This window comes from Callithrix jacchus, chromosome X (genome assembly GCF_049354715.1).
Source record: "Callithrix jacchus isolate 240 chromosome X, calJac240_pri, whole genome shotgun sequence".
Classification (NCBI taxonomy): Eukaryota; Metazoa; Chordata; class Mammalia; order Primates; family Cebidae; genus Callithrix; species Callithrix jacchus.
In genome coordinates, this window is record NC_133524.1 from 120910132 (window position 1) to 120934424 (window position 24293).

The 24293-nt window shown below is 38.6% G+C and overlaps 1 protein-coding gene across 3 annotated transcripts in view; it reads right to left on the minus strand.

Moving 5' to 3' along the window:
* Nucleotides 1-20896, minus strand: part of TENM1 (teneurin transmembrane protein 1) — an 801721-nt gene extending 780825 nt beyond the window's left edge. For all 3 annotated transcript variants that reach the window (XM_078363019.1, XM_054251187.2, XM_054251185.2), the window contains exon 1: nt 20389-20896. The gene's annotated coding sequence lies outside the window, so the exon portion shown is untranslated. The remainder of the gene's footprint in view (nt 1-20388) is intronic.
* Nucleotides 20897-24293: the final 3397 nt, after the last annotated feature.

The following is a 24293-nucleotide window of genomic DNA, read 5'->3' on the forward strand; positions in this document are numbered from 1 at the left end:
TTCTCACCCACTCCACAGACTCTCCCAACTGAACACTATTCAATTTCCTTTTTTTTTTTTCAATTTTCAGTCAACATACCAGTCATTTTGAGAAGAAATGCCCACAATTTCAAGAAGTTCCCACTAGTGTAAACAATTTATAGTAGTCCTAATTTCTTACATTAAAATTGTCATTTACAGTTTATAAAAAAGTTACATATGTGTATTTCATCTACTGCTCAAACAACTCTATTATAAGATTAAGAAACTAAGACCCAGAGAGATTAAATGGCTTTTGCAAACTCACATATGTAGTTAGTGGCAGAGCCAGAATTAGAGTATATGTCCCCTCACATTTGTTTCAGTCCTTTTACCAACATCCCCAGGGCATCTTTTATTCAACAGTTATAAAACTAACTATAAAATGTATCTCTGCTATGGTCTGGATATGGTTTGTCTGGCCTTGCCAAGTCACATGTTGAAGTTTGATCCTCAATGCTGAAGGTGGGGCCTGGTGCAAGATGTTTAGATCATAGGAGTAGATCCATCATGAATACCTTGGTGCCGTTATCATAGAAGTGAGTTCTCATTCCTAGTTCCCATAAGAAATGCTGTTTTTTTTTAAGCCTGGAACCTTCTCTCTCTCTCTCTCTCTCTCTTCCTCTCTTTCATCATTTAATCTCTGCACATGCTGGCTCCCCTTCACCTTCTGACATAAGTGGAAGCTCCCCGAGACTTTACCAGAAGCAGATTCTGTTGCCATGCTTCTTTACAGCCTGCAGAACTGTGACCCAAATAAACCTCCTTTTTTAAATAAATTATACAGCCTCAGGCATTCCTTTATGGCACGACAGACTAAGACAGTCTCCCATGTGCCATGCTTGGTGCTAAGGAAGGAGATGTGCTATTATATAATGATCCCAACTAATTTACTCCACTTAAGAGGGATACTTTTTCCTCTGATTTATATACACCCAATATGAAGTCACCTGAATTTTTAACATATGAAGTTAAAAAAAGTCATTCGTGCCAGGTACAGTGGCTTACATCTGTGATCCCAGCACTTTGGAAGCCTGAGGCGGGTGGATCACAAGCTCAGGAGTTAAAGACCAGCCTGGCCAAGGTGGTGAAACCTCGTTTCTACTAAAAATACAAAAATTAGCCAGGTGTGGTGGCAGCCGCCTGTAATCCCAGCTACTTGGGAGACTGAAGGAGACAATTTCTTGAACCCAGGAGGCAGAGGTTGCAGTGAGCTGAGATCACATCACTGCACTTCAGCCTGGTGACAAGAGAAAGAATCCATCTCAAAAAAAAAAAGTCATCATCATCAGTAAGTGATGTAAAATTGTAAAACTGGTGCAATATTTATGAAGGGCAATTTGTCAATAGGTACCAAAACCCTTAAAAATATGTATTCCTTGTGATCAAGTTATTTTACATTTAAACATTTCAAAGTGAATTATCAGAGATATATAAAGAGAGGCATGTATAAGAAATTTTCATGCTGTTTTTATAATAACAAATATTGAAAATTGCCTAAATATCCAATAATTGGAGTCTGGTTAAATAAAGCAAGGATTTATTTATATGATGGATTACTAAGCAGCCATTAAACATAATATGGGAACTGTTAGATGCTAATGATCACTTCACATAATTTCTATGTATGTCTTTAATTTGCTGCTTCTAAATGGCATTCTGGAAGAGATGTGGGAAAGGGGCTATAAATTTTTCTGTTAATTTTTTGGGTTTTTTTTCAACTCTGTCTTTGTCTCTGTCTCTCTGTGTGTAGGTCTGTGTGTTTATGTGTGGTTTATATACATGTGTGTATGCACATATATAATATATTTTATTCACATATAGAAGTGTTCAAAAATATTTATTTTAATAAGCACATCATAATCACAATGTGAGTTCAGCTTAGAAAAAGATATATACATATGTGAATTATATATGGTTTTCTGTGTATCTGTAATTTCTAACTTTCTTACAATAAACATATATTACTCATATATAGAAAGTTACTATATGTTTTTAATTTTTCAAAAATCCATTCTGGAAAAAACAGTGTGGGCCAGGCAGGGTGGCTCATGCCTGTAATCCCAGCACTTTGGGAGGCCAAGGTGTGAGGATCGCATGTGTACAAAAGTTTGAGACCAGCCTAGGCAACAGAGTGAAAACCTGTCTCTACAATAAAAAATACGGATAAAAATATTAGCCAGGCAGTGTGCTATGTGCTTATACTCTCTACTACTCTGGAGGCTGAGGTGGGAGGATCATTTCAGCCAGAAGATTGAGGCTGCTGTGAGGCTACAGTGAGCTATGAGTTTGAGGCTGCAGTGAGCTGGAGCATTATCCACTCCAGGCTGGATGAGAGAGAGAGACCTTTTCTAAAAAAAGAAAAAAGAGAAGATGGCCGATTAGCAGCAGCTCAGGATTGCAGCTCCCAGTGAAAGTGCAGAGAGTGAGTGGATGCCACACTTCCAGATAAATTTTTGTTGCCCACGGACCAGGAGATTCCCAGCAGAGGAGCCTCATGGGTCACCAGCACAACTCTTTTGGCCGGTGCAGCTGTTTTGCCAGTGCCCCGGCACGGCGGTTCTTGGTACCTAGTATACAGGACTGGGTGCCCTTTTAGTTGGCATTTGGAGCTCCGGGAAGGCACAGTCACCCATTCAGCTGATTGAAGGGGGGACTGAAGCGGGCAGCCAGACCAGGAGATTCCTGGGCAGAAAAGTGCCACGAATCTCAATGCCACTGTTTCAGCTGGCACAGTGCCCCCACAGGAAAAACAGCAATTGGGTGTGCTGAAGATTGAGAGTTTCACAGCAAGCACAGCTGAACCCAGGAAGGTCCAGCTCTGTGGGGGAGGAGCGTCTGCCAAAGGAAAACTAAGAAACAGAAAAAACTTCATCACCAACAAGCTGGACATCCACTCAGAGACCCAGTCTAAAGTCAGCAATTAAAAGGCAACAGGTGGGTAAATCCACAAAGATGGGAAGAAACCAGTGCAAAAAGGCTGAAAATACCCAAAATCAGACTGTCCTCCTACAGGGGATCTCAGCTCCTCATCAGCAACGGAACAAGGCCTGATGGAGAATGAGTGTGATGAATTGACAGAATCAGGCTTCAGAAGGTGGATAATCAGAAACTTCTGTGAGCTAAAAGAACATGTTCTAACCCAATGCAAAGAAACTAAGAACCTTGAAAATGGTTTGACCAAATGCTAATGAGAATAGATAATTTAGAGAGGAATATAAGTGAATGAATAGAGCTGAAAAACACAATACGAGAACTTTGCAAAGTATGCACAAGTTTTAAGAGTTGAATTGATCAAGCAGAAGAAAGGATATCAGAGGTCAAGACGAACTTAATGAAATGAAATGAGAAGATAAGGTTAGAGAAAAAAGGCTAAAAAGGAATGAGCAAAGTCTCCAAGAAATATGGGACTGTGTGAAAAGACCTAATCTACATTTGATAGGTGTACCTGAATGTGACGAAGAGAATGAATCCAAGCTGGAAAATATTCTTCAGGATATTATCCAGGAAAACTTTCCCAGCCTAGCAAAGCAGGACAATACTCATCTCCAGGTAATACAGAGAACACCATAAAGATATTCCTCAAGAAGAGCAACCCCAAGGCACATAATTGTTAGATTCACCAGGGTTGAAATGAAGGAAAAAATACTAAGGGCATCCAGAGAAAAAAGTCAGGTTACCCACAAAGGGAAGCCTATCAGACTCACAGAAGATCTCTCAGCAGAAACCCTACAAGCCAGAAGAGAGTGGGGGCCAATATTCAACATTCTTAAAGAAAAGAACTTTCAACCCAGAATTTCATATCCACCCAAACTAAGCTTCATAAGTGAAGGAAAAATAAAATTTTTTGTGAACAAGCAAGTACTCAGAGATTTCATTACTACCAGGCCTGTTTTACAAGAGCTTCTGAAAGAAACATTACACATAAAAAAAGAACAACTAGTATCAGCCATTCCAAAAACATACCAAAAAGTAAAGAGCATCATCATAATGAAGAATTTACATCAACTAGTGGGCAAAACAGCCAGCCAGCATTAAATGGCAGCATTAAACTCATATATATCAATATTAATCCCAAATTTAAATGGACTAAATGCCCCAATCAAAAGACACAGACAGGCAAATTGGATAAAAAGCCAAAACCAATTGGTATGCTGCATCCAGACCCATCTCACGTGCAAGAATACACAAAGACTCAAAACAAAGGGATGGAGGAAGATTTACCAACCAAATGGAGAGAAAAAAAAAAAAGGCAGGAGTTGCAATTCTCATCTCTGGTAAAATACACTTTAAAGCAAAAGACCAAAAGAGACAAAGAAGGACATTACATAATGATAAAAGGATCAATACAACAAGAAGAGCTAACGATCCTAAATATATATGTACCCAATATAGGAGCACTCAGATACATAAGGCAAGTTCTTAATGACTTACAAAGAGACTTAGACTCCCACATAATAATAGTGGGAGACTTTAACACTATATTGTCAATATTAGACAGATAAACAAAACAGAAAATTAATAAGGATATCCAGGACTTGAACTCAGACCTGGAACAAGTAAACTTAATAAACATTTACAGAACTCTCCACCCCAAATCCACAAAACATACATTTTTCTCAGTATCTCATCACACCTATTCTAAAAGTGACCACAAAATTGGAAGTAAATCATTCCTCAGCAATGCATAGCATTTCACAGGTTAAAATGAAATATTGTTTGGCTGCTTGTTTGTTATTTTCCTCCCTTATTCCTTCCTGTCTTCATTGTTAAGCACAGTTATTGGCATGAAACAGGTTTTTAATACCCATTTTAAGACTGCATTCTAGCCTGGGCAATAGAGCAAGAATCCCATCTCTCTCCCTCTTTTTCTTCCTGTTTCTTTCTCTTTTTTATTCTTTTATTCTTTCTTTCTCTTTTTCTTTCTTTTTCTTCCTTTTTCTCAAAAAAAAGAAAAAAGAAAAGAAAGAAAAAATAGTGTGTAAATTAAAGCAGAAGAAAAAAGAAACTTTAAAATTTAACATTCCGATATTTTATGATTGGCACTTAATTAACCTTGTGGCCTCAATTTATTGATGAAGTAATCCCAAAACCTATTATTTTTATATTTGAGGAAAAATCTCGGTAGTAAGAGCAAACAAAATTTTTACCAGTAAATCAAGACAGGAAATAATACTTAAATGCAATGTTTAAAATATAGGTCAATAACATCATTTTCACCTTACAAATATCTTACAAAGATCACCAAGGTGACCTTATAATAACAACGGGGTATCATATTATTACTAATGATCTCCATATCCAATGCACTATATATAAATCATTCATACTAGGCTGAAGTGGAACTCTTGATTAGTTGCAATCTAATTGCCTGATGTGCATTTTTCATCACTGTTAATGTTGCTCAAAAAAGACGTAGTTCTGCTCAAATGTTCATGTTGTTCCAGAATAGTGCTAACTTAGAATCTTTCAAGGGAAGACATTTCAGAAAGTACTTAGATCCAGACTATGAAAAAATACATATTTCTGGCTCTTGTGCTGCATATACCAGAGCAAGTCTGTAGAAATTGGCTTCATATACATCAGGCTGATTCTGCAAGGAGACTAGCAAAAAATGCTTTAAAAAATAAACTGCTCGATATGTAGCATTTTGCCTTGGGGAGATACACAGAAGACTGGGGGAAAAGGGGGCTTCAAAATGATATCGCTCTTCTCTGCTCACTTCTCCATTGTTTTCAAGCTGTCTCCTTTAGGAATGTGCCACCCCATTTATGATTAGAGAATGCCAGTTAATAAATTGATCTATGTCAGATACCACAAGTTACTTGCCATTAATTACCAATTTGAACATGTACAACTTCTTCACCCTTTATCTCTCTATTCCACTCAAGAGTTCATTTCCAAAAAAGAAACTGTTCACTGTCTTAATACTGAATGTAGGCTAACTACCATTTAAGAAAAATAAATTAGAATGTTTGACAGGACCATCACTGAACTCAGCCAAATAATGCATACCAGAGGCAAAAACAGCAGAAGCTATTATATGAATGTTAAAAATACATCTCACAGGACTGACTATTGGTTTTGGAGATAGGCTAGATCCTGCAAGCAGAGTTCTATGTCCAAACGTGGACAGCTCATTAAGAGATCATCTAGCCTGGACCTTAATTAGCACCACTGCCTCTTGTTTCTTCCTACATAGATAATAATATTCTACTTCCTTCAGTTCTCAGCCTCTTAAAACTGTCAGCAGAGATTGGCTATGGAGATAAAATGCATAAATTGGAGGTGAGTAGAAGAAGAGTGTAAAAGCCTGGTTCAAGATGTTGACATCAAAAAACATATGTATCTATGAATATGCACATAATGTGAATATGCATACATCTGTATGGATATCTTTCTCAAATATATTTTAAAAGTATAATTTCCATTAGTTTAGAAAATGGTACAAATTTTCATTTTTTAAAAATAATTCCTCAATTATACTGTAATTATACCTATATTAATGCTATTTTTATTATCAAGGGACTTTGGGCTGCATATAGGTCACACTTTATTTTATTAATGAGTATATCTTTACATCACTGTATATGTTTTGAAACTCCTAATGCTATTTTTCTAATGGAACGCTTACTCAAAGACTTGGTAGAAAATAATTGTCTTAATAAAAGAGACAGTTTCCCCATTACAATGATCAGTGCTCTCAGACAATTAATGTCGGAACATTCTGCATTGTCACTTTCTTCCTCAAGGCCTAGAGAACTTCTAGGTTGACATTATTGGCTGAAGCTTCTTTTCTTTCTGGCAATATAGGCATTTCTAATGATGAGACCTGCCAAAACTTGTCAATGCTATTTTTCTTCTTTTCCATTAGAGGTGACTGGCTGAATAGCCAAGTAATCTATAGTCTAAATTCACTTAATTGTTTTTACTACATGACATGAAGAAATATAGTGAGTAATCACTATGGTTTTACATGAAGCGAATATTTAGTGCTTTCCATGGGAACATGAAGAAGACTTAACTTGTATAATTTCCCTTGAACATCCTGTTCAAATCCTAGCAGGATAAGTTGAGCCCTATTTGGTTCTCTAGTGAGTGAAGACCAGATCGGATCACTGGATTTTTCCCATCCATAGTCCTCTTCAAAACAAAGTCATAGAATAGTTGGTCTCAGTTAAAATTGGCATATTCCTCTCCCTCCAGCAACATCTCTCAAGAAGAATGGGTTTATTTCCTTTGTCATTTATTCCCAAACCTCACTTCTAATATGGCAATATTTATTTTTATGGTTTTTTGGTTTTCCTTTGTTTTGTAAATACACTGTCTGAAAATAAAAGTTATACAAATTACAGAAAATTTGGAAAATATAGATAATAAAGGAAATAAAAACCTATCATCCACCTTTTTCAATAAGAAATAATAATTTTTAGCATTTTTGTGTACCTTTTTCAAGTCTTTTTTCTTTCTTACATATTGAATACATATAATTTTATACCTTGCTTTATCATTTGGTAGTATAACATAAACATTTTCCTTTTACCTTAAAATATTTGTAAACATCCTTTTAAATGGCCATTATGTATGCCTTGTCTAGATATATTATAAATCACATAACATATGCCTTGTTGAACATTTATGTTTCTTTATATTTTCTGTTATCACAAATAATGCTTGGTGAAAATCTTTGTAAATGAAGTTTCTTCTTTATTTCATATTATTTCTTACAGACAAAATCCCAGAGGTAGAATTACTGATATGAACATTATTAAGGCTTTTGCAGCAAACTGCCAAACCTACACTAACAAATGTTTTATCATCTCCTTATTCATTATTAATTTATTCAACCAATATTTATTAATCACCTACTATGTATCAGGCACTGTGCTAGGTGATATGGATATAGTAGTGAGCAAAAAAAAAAAAAAAAACAAAAAAAACAAAAAAAAACAAAGTTCATGCCCTCAAGGAGCTAATATTCTAGAAGAGTGGATAAGATAAAAATATAGTATGATACCAGGTAATGATGAGTAATATAAAGAAAAATAGAAGCTAATAAAGGCATAGAACATGAAGGACAATAAAGCTCATCATATAGGATGGTCAGAGGAGGCCACTATGATGAAAGAATATTTGATCAAAGATCTGAATGAAGTGAGGAAGTAAACCTGTAGAGGTCTGAATGAAAATTAAGTGGGTTAATACATATAAAGTCCTTAGGACACTGCTTTGGCTAGGAAGCATTCCATATGTTAGTAATGCTAGAATGTTCCATCCTCCTTGTTTGGTGACATTATTATGGTGGTGTGAGCCTGAAAGGGTCAAAAAGGATCTATCATATACTGCTGTTGTTTGATCGTTTATGTCCCCACCAATATTCTTGTTTAAACTTAATGCTGGATGCAACAGTATTAGAAGGCGGGACATTTTGGGAAGTGATTAAGACATGAGGGCTCTACCCTCAGGAATGGGTTGGTACCTTATAAAAGAGATCCAGGGAAGGAGCTAGGCATTTTTTTTTTTTTTGGCCCTTTTAACTTCCACCATGTGAGGACACAGGGTACTTCCCTCTGGAGGACACAGCTACAAGGCACCATCTTGGAAGCAGAAGGAGCAACCCCTACCAGCAGTGAATATCAGTGCTTTCACCTTGGACTTCCCAGCCTCCAGAACTGTGAGAAAATAAACTTCTGTTCTTTATTTTAAAACAGAAGCAAAATCTGCAGAAGTCTTGGAGAAAAATCATTTCAGACAGAGAAAAAAGCAGGCACAAAGCCTTGAGGGAAAAAAGAATGCATGGCATGTTTAAAGAACAAATCAAAGGGCAGTATGAGTAGAATGTTATGAGCAATGTTTGAGGGGGGAACTAGTAAGACATGAAGTCCAATAAAGAGTCAGTGACCAAATTATTTAAAGCCTTGTAGGCCACTGTAAAGATTTAAAAATTTTTTAAAGTATGATGAGAAGTCAGCTTTTGGAGGCTGGAGAGCAGGCAAATTATAAGATGTTGTTTCAGTTTTAAAATGATCATCCTCGTTGTTGTGTGAAAAACTACATGGGAACAAAGACGGATCTAGGGATATCAACTAGAAGCCTGTTTCAGCAGTCCAAGTAAGAAATGATGGTGGTTTGTCCTAGGGTATTAGTAATAAATGAGAAGGAAATTATACAGATAAAGTATATAGTTGGAAGGCAGAGTCAACATTTGTTAATTGGTTTGGTGTTGGATGTTAAAAAACAGAAATTACAAATGACTCTAACATTTGGGACTTGAACAATTGCACTGAGCATTATCTAAATTTTAAAAATAAACAGGTATTTATTGTTTCTAATTTGTATGTATACATGTACTTTATTTTGGTAAGAACATTTAACATGAGATATACCTCCTTAAGATTGTAAGTGTACAATACAGTATTGCCATTTAAGGTACTACATTGTACAGAAGATCTCTAGAACTTATTAGCCCTGCATAAGAGAAACTTTATATTCATTGAATAGCACTTATGTTGATTGTTGAAGGTTGAAGATTTTTTCAGTTATTTATTTTTTTCCATCTCTCATTTCTATTTCCTCTTTTGTGAATTATCTTTCTGTATCTTTGCCCAAATAGGATGTATAAAATTCTTTCCTCCCTTAGCTTCTATTTTATTGTTATCTTGTTTGCCTTGCACCTTTCTGATCATATTCTAATTTCCTCTCTCTTTAAGGCTCCCCTTATTTCACTAAACTCTTAAGTGCAGTGTTTCTCAAGATTTCATCTTTGCTTCTCTTTTTACTTTAAACAGTCAACCTTGTGTCTCCATGAGTTCCACCATCTGTAGGTGTAATCAAACGTGAATCAAAGTTACTAAAAAAAATTCCACAAAGTTCCCAAAACAAAACTTGAATTTGCTGCACAGCAAGTACTTTGTTGAATCCATGTGAATAAAGTGATGTATAGGTATTATACTAGGTTATTTGTTTAGAGATGGGGTCATTCTATGTTGCCCATGCTGGACTCAAACTCATAGGATCGAAGGATCCTCCTGCCTCAGCCTCCCAAGTAGTTTGGACTATAGGTATGTACACCATTGCATCTGGTGTGTTAGGTATTATCAGTAATCTAGACATGACTTAAAGTATACCGGAGGATATACTTAGGTCATATGCAAATACCATACCATTTTATATCATAAACTTGACTATCTGTGGGTTTTGGTATCTTGGTGGGGACTCCTGTAATCCAGTCCCTTGAGATACCAAAGGGTGACTGTATATACTCTCTGGCTAAGGTCAAGTTCACCTACCTGTCCCTATGATTTCAACTACTGTGTTGATTGGTTGCACCCAAACCTCTAATTCCAGACTTTATCTTCAGATCTGTATTTCTTTTAAACAAACTCTTGCTCTGTAACCTAGACTGGAGTGCAGTGGTACAATCATGGTTCACCTGCAGTCTCAACATCCTAGGCAAGTCAAGCAATACTCCCACCACAGAATGCTGAGTAGCTGAGACTAAAGACATGCACCACCATGCCTAGCTAACTTTTTAAAAAATAGAGATTGGGCCTCACTATGTTGCCCAAGCTGGTCTCGAACTCCTGGGCTCAAGCAATCCCCCTTCCTTGGCCTCCAAAACTGCTAGGCTTATAGGCATGAGCCACTGCACCCAGCCCAGATGTGTAATTTCCATCTAGCACAATCCTCCATCTGGATTTCTCGGTAATGTCTCATGTTGAATAAGTTCAAACCTGAACTCATTATCCCCTAAAACTAACTTTTTCTTCTGTGTTCCCTATAATGCTTAATGGCATTACCTAGTTTCCCAAGCCAAAAGCTTCAGAGTCACTCCCTCCTTCTTCCTCACACCCTAAGTTTAGTCAGTTTCCAAAACTCATTGATTCTACCATATGAGTGGTTCTCAAATTTGTCCATTCCTCTCCATTCTTACTGTCACTACCTTGGTTCATATCCTCATCATTGGTCACAGTTGCAGGACAGCCTCTCTATTGGTCTTACTGCTACTATACTCTTAATCTACTTCAATCCTTCCTCCATACTGGTGATACCTTTCTAAAACAAGGTTGATTCACCTTGCCCTCAATTTAAATCCCCTTATCTCATTCAGTTGACTCTTTTACAATATAACACACTGCATAATTTTGGATAAACTTCAGGAAAAACACCATTTTCTAGGATTATCTCCATGTAGCAAAATACCAACCCATCCCATTCATTCACTCAACAAACATGTACTAAGTCTCTTCTGTAAGTGAGGCACATAAATGGAAATAAAATAAGATGTTATCCCTGACCTCTGTTCCCCAGGCCTGCATAGGAAATAAAATTGCACTCTCTGGTCCTAGATTGGTATTCTTCATTGCTAATTAAACCTTGTGCACGTTCACAGTCTTGAGGCCATGTGGAATGTGGTTCTCCATATTATCTAATTTAAAAAAATCCTAGACACTATTTAAGAATCAATTAAAATAACCTATTATTTATAAAATGCAATCTTTGAATTTCTAGAGTATTCTAAGTATTCCTCTACTACAGCATTTGTTAAATAATCAGAGTATGCTTATATATCTGTCTCCCAAAGATGTTTTTTTTAATGTCTCTGTAGCACCAGGTAAACACTCTTTAAGAAGAGTGTTTTAATGTCTCTGTAGCACCAGGTAAGCACTCTTTAAGAAGCAATGAAGATTTGACAAATTAGAAAACGAATGATGGAAGAATGAGCAAATGAAAACTTTCCTTCATGAAAATTATTCTATGATGTATAACCAAAACTATGTAATACTGATGTCGTTAATAAAAGGAGCGACCAGTACGAGACTTGGAGTGCCTCTGTGGAAACAGGAGACTTTAAGACCCATTGTCACAGATTATCAGTGTAAATGTTATGCTTTTCCCTGTCTTTTTTAACAATAAAGTAGTCCCACCTATTTTACTAAATATCTGGGACCAATGTTCTCTCAGTATATCTATTGCTGTTTTACATTTCTTAAGGGTGCTTTATGCCATGTTTTACAGAAATATATTGTTAAATTTTTCTCTCTTCCCTGTTAAATTACTGGTTAAAATATTTCCCTTGCTCTGAATTCTAATTGTTTACATTCAAATTACCTCACTTTCACAAGTTGTCCAATGTTTCATCAAAGCAGTATCTCAAACAGGGAAAAGAACAAAACAATGAAGAAAATGTAGCATCCTCGTGTTGACACTTCATGAATTCCAAGCCAAAAATAAATGGTGTCACAGCTAAGTGTTGAGATTTTATTAGACAAAACATGAACAATAAATCACAAATATCCTAGTAGCTTAGGAATACATAAACAGAGTAAATCTATAATAAAGAATACCAACCCAGTAAATCAGTATGTCATTATAGCCCCTACTCAAGATAACTGAAAGAAGGTATGAACTGAAAACAATATAAATAATAATATATTATGCTTATAATTACCTGAACCATATATAAAGAATTGGCCAGAATCAGAAAAAGAATAGAAAGAATAATTACTCCCAATATTTTAGTGAGTATCCTAAAGCCAATTTCCTTTCTTAACACTATACCAACTCAACCCTTAAAAGTAGTTGAAAAAGAGAAAGAAAAAAAGGAAAGAAGGAAGGAAGAAAAGGGAAGGAAGGAAGGAAGGAAGGAAGGAAGGGAGGGAGGGAGGGAGGGAGGGAGGGAGGGAGGGAGGGAGGGAGGGAAGCAGAAGGAAAGAATTAGAGTGATTTTATTGATAATTTAAAATGTAAGAATATTCTCAAGTCGCAGCAATAAGTATAAATTGGCTAAGCAACTGCACAGTTCTTCTCCCTTAGTGGTTACTAAATCTCATTAGTGAAATTAATACTATCTTCCCCCAAAAAGTTTCTTTTTTTGATTTGCTTTACAATTCTGAAAACGCTTTCCTACATTGCTTAAAGCTTTAAGCTTATGAGTCACAGTCACAAAAAACATATTCATTTGAAGTATAGAATAAGCAAATAAGTGGTGTACTTATAGGTGTCTATAAATGATGCTTATGAAATCCTTATCCAAAATGTGTGTATGTTTTCATAAATATTCATTTAAAAAAAATATCAGCTCCACACACATAAACACAAACACATTTTTGGGCTAGTTAATAGAGCAGTAGATCACACATCAATATCACTCAAATGCTTGCAATTAAGCAGAGCAGCTTTAAAAAAGAAAATCATTAATGTTAAAGGCAGGAGGGGGGTAAGGCACAGAGTATAAATTCAAAATGTTGATCACAAACATTTTGTTGATAGGAATTGAGTAAGCTAAAAACAGGACCAAAATTTTAGGTTTAGAAGGCTTTCAGCCACTGTGTACTTATAGTGTATTTATACACTCTATATTTAAACACAGGTGGTAATTAGCAAGATTGAAACACCTTTAATAAGGTATCATCATAGGTGCAGAGGATGTGTAGCATAAGATGAGTTCATTATCAATAACCTTCCTGAATTAATCATCTCTTAGGACATTTAATTTTAAACGTACCTGAAAAAACCTGGATTATTGAGATAAGCCATCTGCAGTATCTTTTTCTAATTTCTCTGAACAACTGAAGAGTTTTCTTAAAATGTCTGTATGCAGCTGGGACATAGGAATTCCAATATCTAATAAAACCAATTGTCTATCTAATCTGGCACCTTCTCTTTGACAGGTGTCTAAACCAGATAGAGACATTAGAGGTAATATACACACTTAGAATCCACCAATTATGCAAAACCATGCAACTGGGAAATTTTCTCTTTGACCTTAGCCAGTGATCAGATTTTCCCTGAACTATGCAAACTGATAGCCATGTACTTTTATTTTAGCTGGTTAAAAACCATCATTCATACAGGCAACTGAAAACACAAAATTGATTCCAAACATTAAAACATTAAAATGAAAATGGATTTTCTTTAATATAACCATATAGAAATTCTACTTAAAGTTACATATATATGTATAAATTGCATTAGCATTCTAAATATTTATACCTTTCATCTAAGTAGAAAAATTATTGAAAAATAAATATATGGTTATTTCAAAAGCTAAACTGAGTCTATAGCACCATTAAAAACTAGCATTTGAATAAACAGTGGAAACTGGAACCATTCAGATGAATGAATGACTTTTTCCATTGTTCATCCAAATGCAAGCATCTGCTGAGAGGTTAGAGGAAATCGACATGACACAGAAGATACAGATATTATGAATTCTATATGTTTTCCGTGATGATTGTCCCATTTTTTAAAGTTTTAGTCAGATTTTAATATCACACATATGTAGTTTAAATAACAAAAATAAACCAATCAAAAAAATACATGTAATTCAACACCCAGAAACTGAATACTGATATTTTCAGTTTTCCCTAAACTGTAAAAATGTGGATATTATTTTTCCTAAACTTTTGAGTAACTATTTCATTCTATCATTAATAATTCTACTTTGAATATATTTTGAAATTTTATTCACTTTAAAACAGGAAAATACTTCTGACCTTTACATCTATCTATCTTTCCATTCTTTGTTTCATTATCAAAGATCTTCTCTCAGCCATAGTATAGAAATTTGTTTACAGCTACAAGTTGACAGAAAAATAATACTAGTTTCTCAGGACCTTAGCTGCTGTTGCAAAGGACTTGACAGGGATTGCAATTCAGTTCATTATAGCGATTGTGATTCCAAAATTTAATTTCATAAGTCATAATCAGCCACAAAAACATTACAGCAGAATATGAGAAACATTAAAAGGCAATTTCCTCATTGTTGACTACTTATTAATTTACAACTTAGTCGATTAAAATTAAAACAATCACTATGCTTTCTGGTCAATGGTAAAATGACTGTTTTGCAAATTTCAAATATATGTATTCAAATACATTTGGTCTCTGTAATAAAAATTGAGCATAGATATTTTAATAAGACTTTTTTTTATTTGAAAAGGAAAAGTAACCAATCCTACTGGAAAATTCAAGCATCATTTATATTAAGCTTTACTATTATCACTAACTACGCTTCTTCAAAGTCTACAAAATCATAAAAGAACATAGTAATAGTATTATAAAACAATTTTACAGCTGCAAATGTTCTATTAGAAAAAAAAGTTCCATAAAATACATACATACCAATAGGAATGCACAAATCAAGCTTCTCTTTCTGTGATTTTTTAAAAATTGCTTGCATAGGGACAAAGAGGGTTGTAGTAAGATCTTCAGGAAAATGACAGAGATGGCACTGATTTTTCATTCAGCTTAATCATTTATTTCTAGCAAATTCAATTCCCCAGCCTTTTACAGTTACTTTCAGGGACCAACAGGCTGGCATGAAATTAAATTAACAAGCAGATTCCCATTCTGAATTAGTGACTCCCAGCTGTCTGTCCCATCTAGTTTCCATGGCAGTAGCAGAATCAGTGCAAAATGAGGTACAGGAAATTTTAAGAAGCCAATGTATCACGCCCCTTAAGTCAATTTCTTTAAACTAATGAATCAGTGCAGGGGGCAGGGGTGGGGGCAGTGCAGGGGGAGTAGAGTGTAGAATTTAACTTAAAGTCTTTAATTTCCTGGCTTGTTGTAAAGGTCAGTGTGTTCCTGTAATTGCTGGAGAATAAAAGCAACATCTCCTTATACGTTTTATAGAAGGCTGTAGATTCACGATGACTTTTAATTCATTGGGCATTTATAGTAACCCAAGAGTGTTTAAGATATTTTACATGTATTTTAAACTGCTTTATTTTATTATTTCTTTCTCTTTTGACATGGATATTAAGGGTCATCGGCCTATTAAGTGACTCCAAAACACCCAGAAACTAAGTAAAAAATTTTGTCAACCAGATATTTGTCACCCCAAACAGCTGGATGGTTGACAGAATGGTGTACTCACATATTTGGGTGTCACCTAGATATGTCATAAAAATTTGTCTTAAGTACCCAGAGAAAAAAATATTAACCTTGGCACATATCTATCATAAACATAAACTCCAAGTATGAGCTTCACAGGAGATGATCCACCCATGTGAAAAGAGATTTCTAACACATTTTCTTGTGTCCATTTTCCAATTAACTTCTCAACTCTTAGAATGGGGGTGTGTGGAAAATCCAATAATTCAGATTCATTACATCACATTAAAAACATCATCCAAGAGGTAGTGGTTAGTTGGCATATATGCATGTTTTACCATATGCTATTGTTTACCTAATGTGGAGGCTCAGACAGGAAGTACAATTTAGAATAATTTTTTAAATTGTAAATTATCCAAGATTATACTTCCGGGCCTTGAAATGGGTCCTGAAGTTACATAAGAATCTAATAGACTTCCTTTATTAGACTCTATGTTACTATTTTACAGTATTAGGGATCCACATCACCTGTAAAAATATTTACTTCTCAAATTAAAATTAGCTTAATTTGTATACAGAAATGTTAGCAGTGCAATTGATATAAATACTGTTATATAATAATTTTCAGTCTATGCCATCATATTCCAGTATCCTCGGCCCTATTTTTCATGGTTCCAAACGTAAGCAATTTCGCTGGTCTTGCTAAATCGTTCCACAGCACTTCTAGCAAACTAGAAAATCTCTATACATTATATAAATTGCCATAACAGAGCACCGAATACTGAACAGACACCTATGGTTGGCCATCAAGGTTGTTAAGAATAATCAAAAGCCGTGTGAAGCCTTTTATAGCATTCACCTGCACCAACTAAGCATGGTTCTAGCTGTTTCTATTTGGTATTTACTTTCCTCTGTTCTAAAAAAAATCAACGTAAAACAGAAATAAAAATAATACATTAAGAAAGGATTCAGAATATTTTACCTTTTAGGGGAAGGAAAAATAATAGTAATCTCCATTCAAAATAGTGATTTAATCTAATACTCAGAATCTGCAGATGATTTAAAGCAATTGTAGTATATGAGAGCATTTCTGAAATTTGATTCCTTTTAATTTTTATAATCAGCAGTTATACTTCCAGTCGTGGGTATATGCTGTTGGTCAGAAGTGCTAAATTCTGTATCTTATAATATATTTTACCTGCCTGTAGTCATACTAGGAATCCAGTTTAAACCTTTCTTTTACATGTTAAGTGATGGGAAGATTTTTAAGTACGCATGGATTATTACTTTTGAGGTTAAAATCCACAGCAATTTAAGAAATATATATAATTTTAATAAAGCTATGATACATATTTTATATCTGATGCCAGGCAATCACAAGCAATTGCTTCCATGTGTATGTGCGTGCGTATGAGAGAGAAAAAATATGAGTACTATAAGAAAATTTGTTTTCATAAAAAAAAAATCACTGAGTCAGGTATTCAAAGTACTGGTCTTCTTTTGACCTCTGGTCATTTATAAGCAAGTAAATAAATAAATGCATAAATCATAATAATTAACTTGTTTGGGAAACTTTAGGGAACTTATTAACCATAATCTATACCAAGTACTTGATAATTGTACTTAAATCTGAAACTGACTGACTTAGGAAAAGCAATCTTCAAGGAAAAATTATATGAATTCTAAATGCCTATCTCTAACATAGAATGTGAAATTTTTTTGTTTTGTTAATTAACGCTAAAATTTCTTACCACTTTGAAGTTTTTATGGCTGTCATGGAAAATAAATTTCCACTAATTTTCTGTTTTCAGGAACAATTTATCAGGAATGTTTTGCAGTTTGACAATTTAAGGTAATATTGTACAGAATAAACTTGAATGCTAGACTGTTCTACTTCCACAAGAATCTTTGTAGTAAAGGTATCAGAAAGGTTCAATGACTATGAGGGAAAGTGATTACATCGGTATTACTTACACATATAATAGCTAAACTGAAACACTAAGACTTCTAGGGTATTCAGACTGAATTAGGCCTTTGAATGGGATGATAGTTATGTATAATATAATTTTATTTTAATACACCTATATGTTTGAATATTTGAAATCTCAATCACCTTTAGAAGAACAATGATTCTACAAAACATTCTTTCCTTTAGCCTCACTGTATATTTTGTCAAATGAAATGACTATTCCTAATTCATAATTGGGACCTAAACCTAATGGAAAATACTACTTCAGGTATTCAAAAATATTTTTTTGTACTATATATATCTGACATTGTTCTCAGGACTGGACTCTGCTAGTTTTATTATGAAAATGTTAACATTTCTTCACAAAGTTGTTTTACAGAAACACCTGTTTTCAGAAACATTCTGGGGAACAACCTGAAAACTTTTAAATAACATTTAGAGCATGGATTTATTTTAGAAATTACCTGATCCCTTTTTAAATGCCTACTGTGACTTTCTTTAATCATGAAAAGTTTTCAACATTATTTTGGCATACCTGAAAGCTTTTAACTACCCTTAAAAACCCCAACTTTGTAATAGCAAATTATTTAATGCATCACAAAATAGTCTTATGAACTTGAACAAAAACGGCATAATTGGGATTCTATTTCTCCAGTTATTTACTTTGAGGGTCTTACTATGACTTATGAAAATTCATTTTCCCCCACATTGCCGATATGAAAAGCAAGGGGCGGGAATGAGCAAGCAAGCAGATGCTGGGTAATCATGGAGCAGAAGTTAAAGGTGTGGATCGTCTTTTCATTAATTTTATTTGTTAAGCCTTTCCCTCTTAGACTGTACCCTTTCTTGGTAACACTGGAGTATCCACTGCTCTAGATCAGAAGACTTCGGACTAGGAAGATGAACGGGGATATTTCAGCCAAAAATTATAACAGAGCAGACATTTGCAATGTTCTCCTCAAACACGTTAAGAGTAGCAATTGATTCTCACAGTACATTGTTACCTGGTTTGTTAATTATAATCATAGAACAAGAGTCTAAAATTGAAGGAAGCTGCCTATGATACTTATCACAAACGCAATCAATTAAACGCTAATCTAACAGTACCTATTAGAGTCCACTGGGATGTTTCGTTTCCTTTTTGTCTCTAAAACCAAATGGCTACTAATTTCTTTCTGTGGCACTGAGAACTTCTCTTTGTGTTTTTTGGGCCACCTCAAATACACCTCCAGATTGGCATCCCAGGAAATAACCTGTAAAGTTCAGGACGTTTACTGTCCAATTGTTTCATATTGGAGATGTAGAGGTTTTCTACCCCTATTAGCATATCGCCAGTAGCAGTGATGCAGATCTACTCAACCCCAAGCTGCTGACAGCGAGTACGAGCTGCAAACCAGCCCCCGCTCCCGCCCCTACTCTCCCAGTAGCGACACAGACATGGAGACATCTACTAGTGGAGTGAGATCGTTTGTCTCCGCAATTGTAAACAACCGACTGCATCGAGTTCACTGAAATGTTTAAATACACTCCTGACTGCAAACACATCCACTCACCAAGTAGCGCTAACAATCTCCCCTTCTCCGCCTCTAGGCAAAGCATCCTGAAACTAAATTGGCAACCCTCCCGTTATGAAGTGGAAGAAAGTGCGGTTACATTTCCCCAAGCATGCCTAGCGGGTGCTTGGCGCTCGGCAGATGTGCCGGCCACTGCTGAATCTCAGGGACCACGTCTCCGGATGAAGGATGAAATGCGGAAACACACAAACCCGCGCATTGGAGCGCATGGTTAAAGTCAACACCGACGGCTCCCGGAGCACTGCCTGGGCTATAATGATAGTCTCTTTTGACAAAGATTGACAAAGGTATAGGGAGGAAGCATCGGGTGGGGTCCTCGACGGCGGCGTAGGTTAGAAGGAGGTCCTGTAGTTCCCTCGGGAACCCGGGCTCCCTGAGTGAGGTTCAAATAGAAATGCACAAGCAAACAGGTACTGAAGTGCGTCCTAGCCCTTGGACATCTTCTCTAGGGAGACGGCAGGACCTGGATCCCAGTGGCAGAGCTCTGGGCGAACGCTCCCGGGTTGGAGGGATTCCAGAGAAGCGCCCCTTTCTTTTTAGACAGAGCCTCCCACCCTCACCCCAAGCACCCAGGTCCACTTGTTAGAGTGCCTGGGCTCTGCGCGAGAGCCAAGGCGAGGGGGCTCCCTCTCAGAACTGAAGGAGTTGGTTGGCAAAAGTGCCTCCTGGGAAGCCCAGCGAGCCCTCGAAGGGCAGCGTCCCCAGGGCCGGCTGGAGCTTGAACTGCGAAAAAGGCCGACCTCCCTTCTGCCCCAGATGGTCCAGAGCCCCAGGGCCGGCGGAGACCTGGAGAAGAAAGATGCGGAGGCTCTGCCACCTCGGGCAGGAGTCCCAGAGCGGACTCAACCCGCCGCTCACAGCCAGGAGCCGCCACCCGCCGCCTGCAGCCTCCGGGCGAAGTTCGCCTGTGGTCCTTGGGGTAGAGGGCTGAGGGTGGCGGGCGGGAGCGAGAAGGAATGAAGTGGGAGCCAGGAGAAACGCACCTACCTATTCCAAGCGCAAGTTTCGGCTGCGTCCCCAGGTGCGGTTCCCCCGCCCCCTCGCCAGGTGCTCAGCTCCGCTGGGCGCTGTCAGTGCCCGGGACTTAGGGCGTCTCGGCCGATTCCTGCGGAAAACGACTGTAAATCCACATTACTGTTCGAGCTGCCGCTCGGGCCCCCGCATTGCTCTCCTCCGGCTGCTGGCGGCGGTGCTTTAAACCGGCGGCCGCCGGAGGCAGGAACCGAACCTGGCTACTATTGCACCAGCGGACGACCGCTGCCAGAAGGGTGCTTGCGCCAGGGATCGTATGTGTGTGCGAGACAGTGTGTATACGTGTGTGTGTGGTGCGTGTGTGTGAGTGTTCGTGTGTGAGAGCAGAAGGGGTGAGCTCAGCCCCCGGGGCACTCGGAGGTGAACTCCGGGCTGAGCCGAAGCTCGCCGCGCTCCCGGGTGCTGGGCGTCTGCACCGCTGATGGCTGGGCTGATGTTGCCGTGGCCGCCGCCGCCGCGCTCTAAGGCTGGTCGCGGTGGTGCAAAAAATGTTTCTCCGCTACTCGAGACCAAAAAACCTGCCCTGTCTACTGAGCATGCCCGGTTTGACAGCTTCACAGCCGAGTTTTTTTTTTTTTTTTTTCTCCTTTTCCCCAAGACTCCAGGTTTTAGCCGCAGCTGAGAAGGGAGGTGGGGAGAGGTGGCGGGAGGAGGAGGAGGAGAAGGAGGAGTAGTGCTTAAGGAGCAGGTATCGGGCAGAGGAAGGGAAATCGAAATGAGAAAGATCTGGGCGTTATAGTGTGGAGAGGGGAAGGAGAAAGCTGGATATGGGAGCAGAGGAAGGAAATGTGGATCAAAAAAATTTAGATTTCCTACCACAGTGGGTAGATTCCTGGCTAAGGGACTCACATGACCAGTTTTTTAAATCACTTTTTCCTGATGGTGAGGGTGGGGTAGAGGGGTTCTGATGAGTATTTGTCAACCCCAGGATCAGCCTGGGACAGTGTTTCCTGGGTCTTGACATACAAACATCCGCATGCATACACACGCGGGCGCACACACGCACACACAGGAGCACAATCACTGCTTCTATGTGCAAAGCCTCAGGACTGACTTAGACTGCGAAGTCTTTCGCCAGTAACTTTGGCAAAAAAAAAAAAAAAAAAACGGGGAGGAGGGAGAGAAATTGTTTGGTTTCCTTCTTTTATTCTCCTCTCCCCTGCCTTCCAGAAAAGCCAAAAGCCCGTGAATGTGGTGAGTAAGCGACCCACAAGCTCTGGTGTGTCGGTCGGTGAGAATGCAGCGCCGATTGCCTCCAGCTGACAGTGTGACCCCAGAGCTCCAAGGCCGGCCGGCCACTTGCCGCCTATTGGCGGCGCATCAGATCAGCAGTAACAAAGTCCACCTGAAGGTGGTTGGGGGACGAGGGGAGCGCTAAGGGATCCTGCCCTGCCTAGTCGCATGGGTTCATGGGCTCCCTAAACGACTCCGCCCCTCACCCAGCCTGGCACGGGGCACGTACTCTGGCGAACCTAGCGCGCTGCCCCAAGCCCTAGATCCCTCCCTCCCCACCCTCCTCGGCTTCCTGGAAAAAGCGGACAAGCGGAATCTACACTCCCAGAAACTAGTGTCGGCAGCCTTAGGACTCCGACTGGGCATGCTCGGGACTTGGGGCGCTTCGCATGGAGACACTCTCCAGCGGCTAACATCTGCAGGGCTTGGCCAGATGTGAGTCTGAAGTAGGAGGCATAGATGCCCCCTTGGAGCAGGCTCCAGTTCCGGGAGGGGTGGCGGCAACGCCCACAGCAGCCTTCTTTCCGGCTTCCCAGAGAGAGCAGGACCGTGGGAGATACCAAGTGTCGAGCCAGGGGAGCTGCACCAACTGGAGAAATAGGAGTCTAGCGGATTCCCAAGCCTCCTGCCCCGCGGCGCCACCCCAGCCTTAGGCAGGTAGGGGGCGCGCAGAGCAGCAGGGGAGCACCCCGTGTGCTCCCAAGGGGCTGCTGACCTCTAGGTAAAGAAAAGAGAAGCGTGAAGAGTCGAACATTCTTCGGGCAAAGGACGTTTACTGATCTTTTTTTAAGTGAAGAAAGAAGGGCGTTTGTGAATGTGTGTGTGTGCACGCACGTTTTAAATTCTCCTCCTCAAGAACAGGGACAGGATAGCGAGAAGCTATTGCCGAGTTGGGAACCCGCTAGAGGTTATAATAAGGCAGGCTTGGAGTCATGGCTGGTGCTAGTTACGGTGAGGAGTTACTCTTGGCGTGGTGGGCGAACACCAAAGCTTCCCACTGTTCCCCTCCCTGGGTGGCGGCAGCTGCCCAAGGTCCGCTTCCAGGCTGGATGGTCTTTGCGCTCCAATCGGGGGACCAGATTCAGTTTCAGAAAAAGAGGTAGTAAGAGTGACGCCAGGGGGAGTTCTCTGAACCGTGTGTTCCCATTTTCCCAGCTTTTGATACAGGTATTTGCAAAGAGGGGAGCATTGTAAGACCATCACACCACCAAGGAGAGGAAATACAAAGAGCTGAACACTCTAGGGGGAAGAATCAGGGAATCAAGAGCACGTTTATTCCCATCGTCCCTTTTCCAACACAGTATTCAGCTTCAGGCAGGAATCATTTGGATCCCAGCGGCTCAACACCCTCCCCCTCCCGTCCCGCCCTACTGCCTTGCCAACAAAGAAACAAAAGATGACAACCGGGCTCTGTAGGGGCATAGCAACTGCTTCTATCACCGGCTTTCTGTGGGGCTGTTGAGAGAGCAGTAAGGAAAGGATAGGTATAAAACCTGCGTCTTGACACAAGTACGTAAATGAAACCTTCCTAAAACCAACTACCCTCCTACGAAACAAAAATAAGCTATTTGTAAAAACATATATATATTTAAATATTCTAAATAAATGCAAGATTTCACATTATGAACTGCCCACACCCTGAACTGTGGAAGGAAGACTTTCAGGATACCACCTCAATCCTTACCAAAGAGTTCCTGAAGGAGAAAAAAAAAAAAAAAAGAAAATCTGGCCAGTCACTTCTCCAATGACTCAAAACACTCTGAGTTTAAGGAAATTCTGTAACCAGCGATTCAGAAAAGAACTTCCCATAACAAAAAGGGAATTCTGGCCAAATGGGACGTGGACAAACCCTAACGGCCAAGGAAATGGAATATGAATTTAAAACCATGATTATCCCACTCTCATTCTTACTGTCCCTTTGTTACTGTTTTTGAAGATACTGGGAGAAAGGGAGAGTTGATACCTAGTGATTTTATGAAAGGAGACTGAGCTTGTTTTTCTCCTCCTGGCAATTGAGCAGTCCCTGTAATCGTTTTTTTAGAAATTCTCTACCAGATCCTTTTTAATGCTGTATTTTCTCTCACATTCTTCCCTCTCATTTCCTTACCGGTCTCCTGTAGCTCTCTGGTATCCTTAATTCATTTGGTCTGCACCTGTCTCCTTTTAGTTCCTTCAAAACATTGTTTCCAGTCCTAATTCCAAAGTACAGAGGGCTCTGTCACTTTTCTCTCTTTCCTAAGAACTGATTTGCTGCTTCTAGACGCCCATATCCTGCTATTGTAGGTAGATTTCCTAAGGCATTTATTCAACTTTAGAGATTCCCCAGACACATTTAAGCAACACAAAATTGCAGAATTTTCAAGTAGTTTTGCTCATGGGACCAAGAATTTCTATTTCACATATGAATATCAGGAAGAAGGCATATTAAATTTTCAGAATTTAATTCTAGTTTCAGAATGGCCAAAGTAAATATAACAGATTGTAATGGAGCGTGCAATCTCTATACAACAGTTATCCAGTGGCTGAGTGTATATTATTAAAATACTTTGGTAGGAATTTTAAAAGATATACATTTTTGTTAACGCACACACCTGCACACACACACACACATGCATGCACTCATGCAC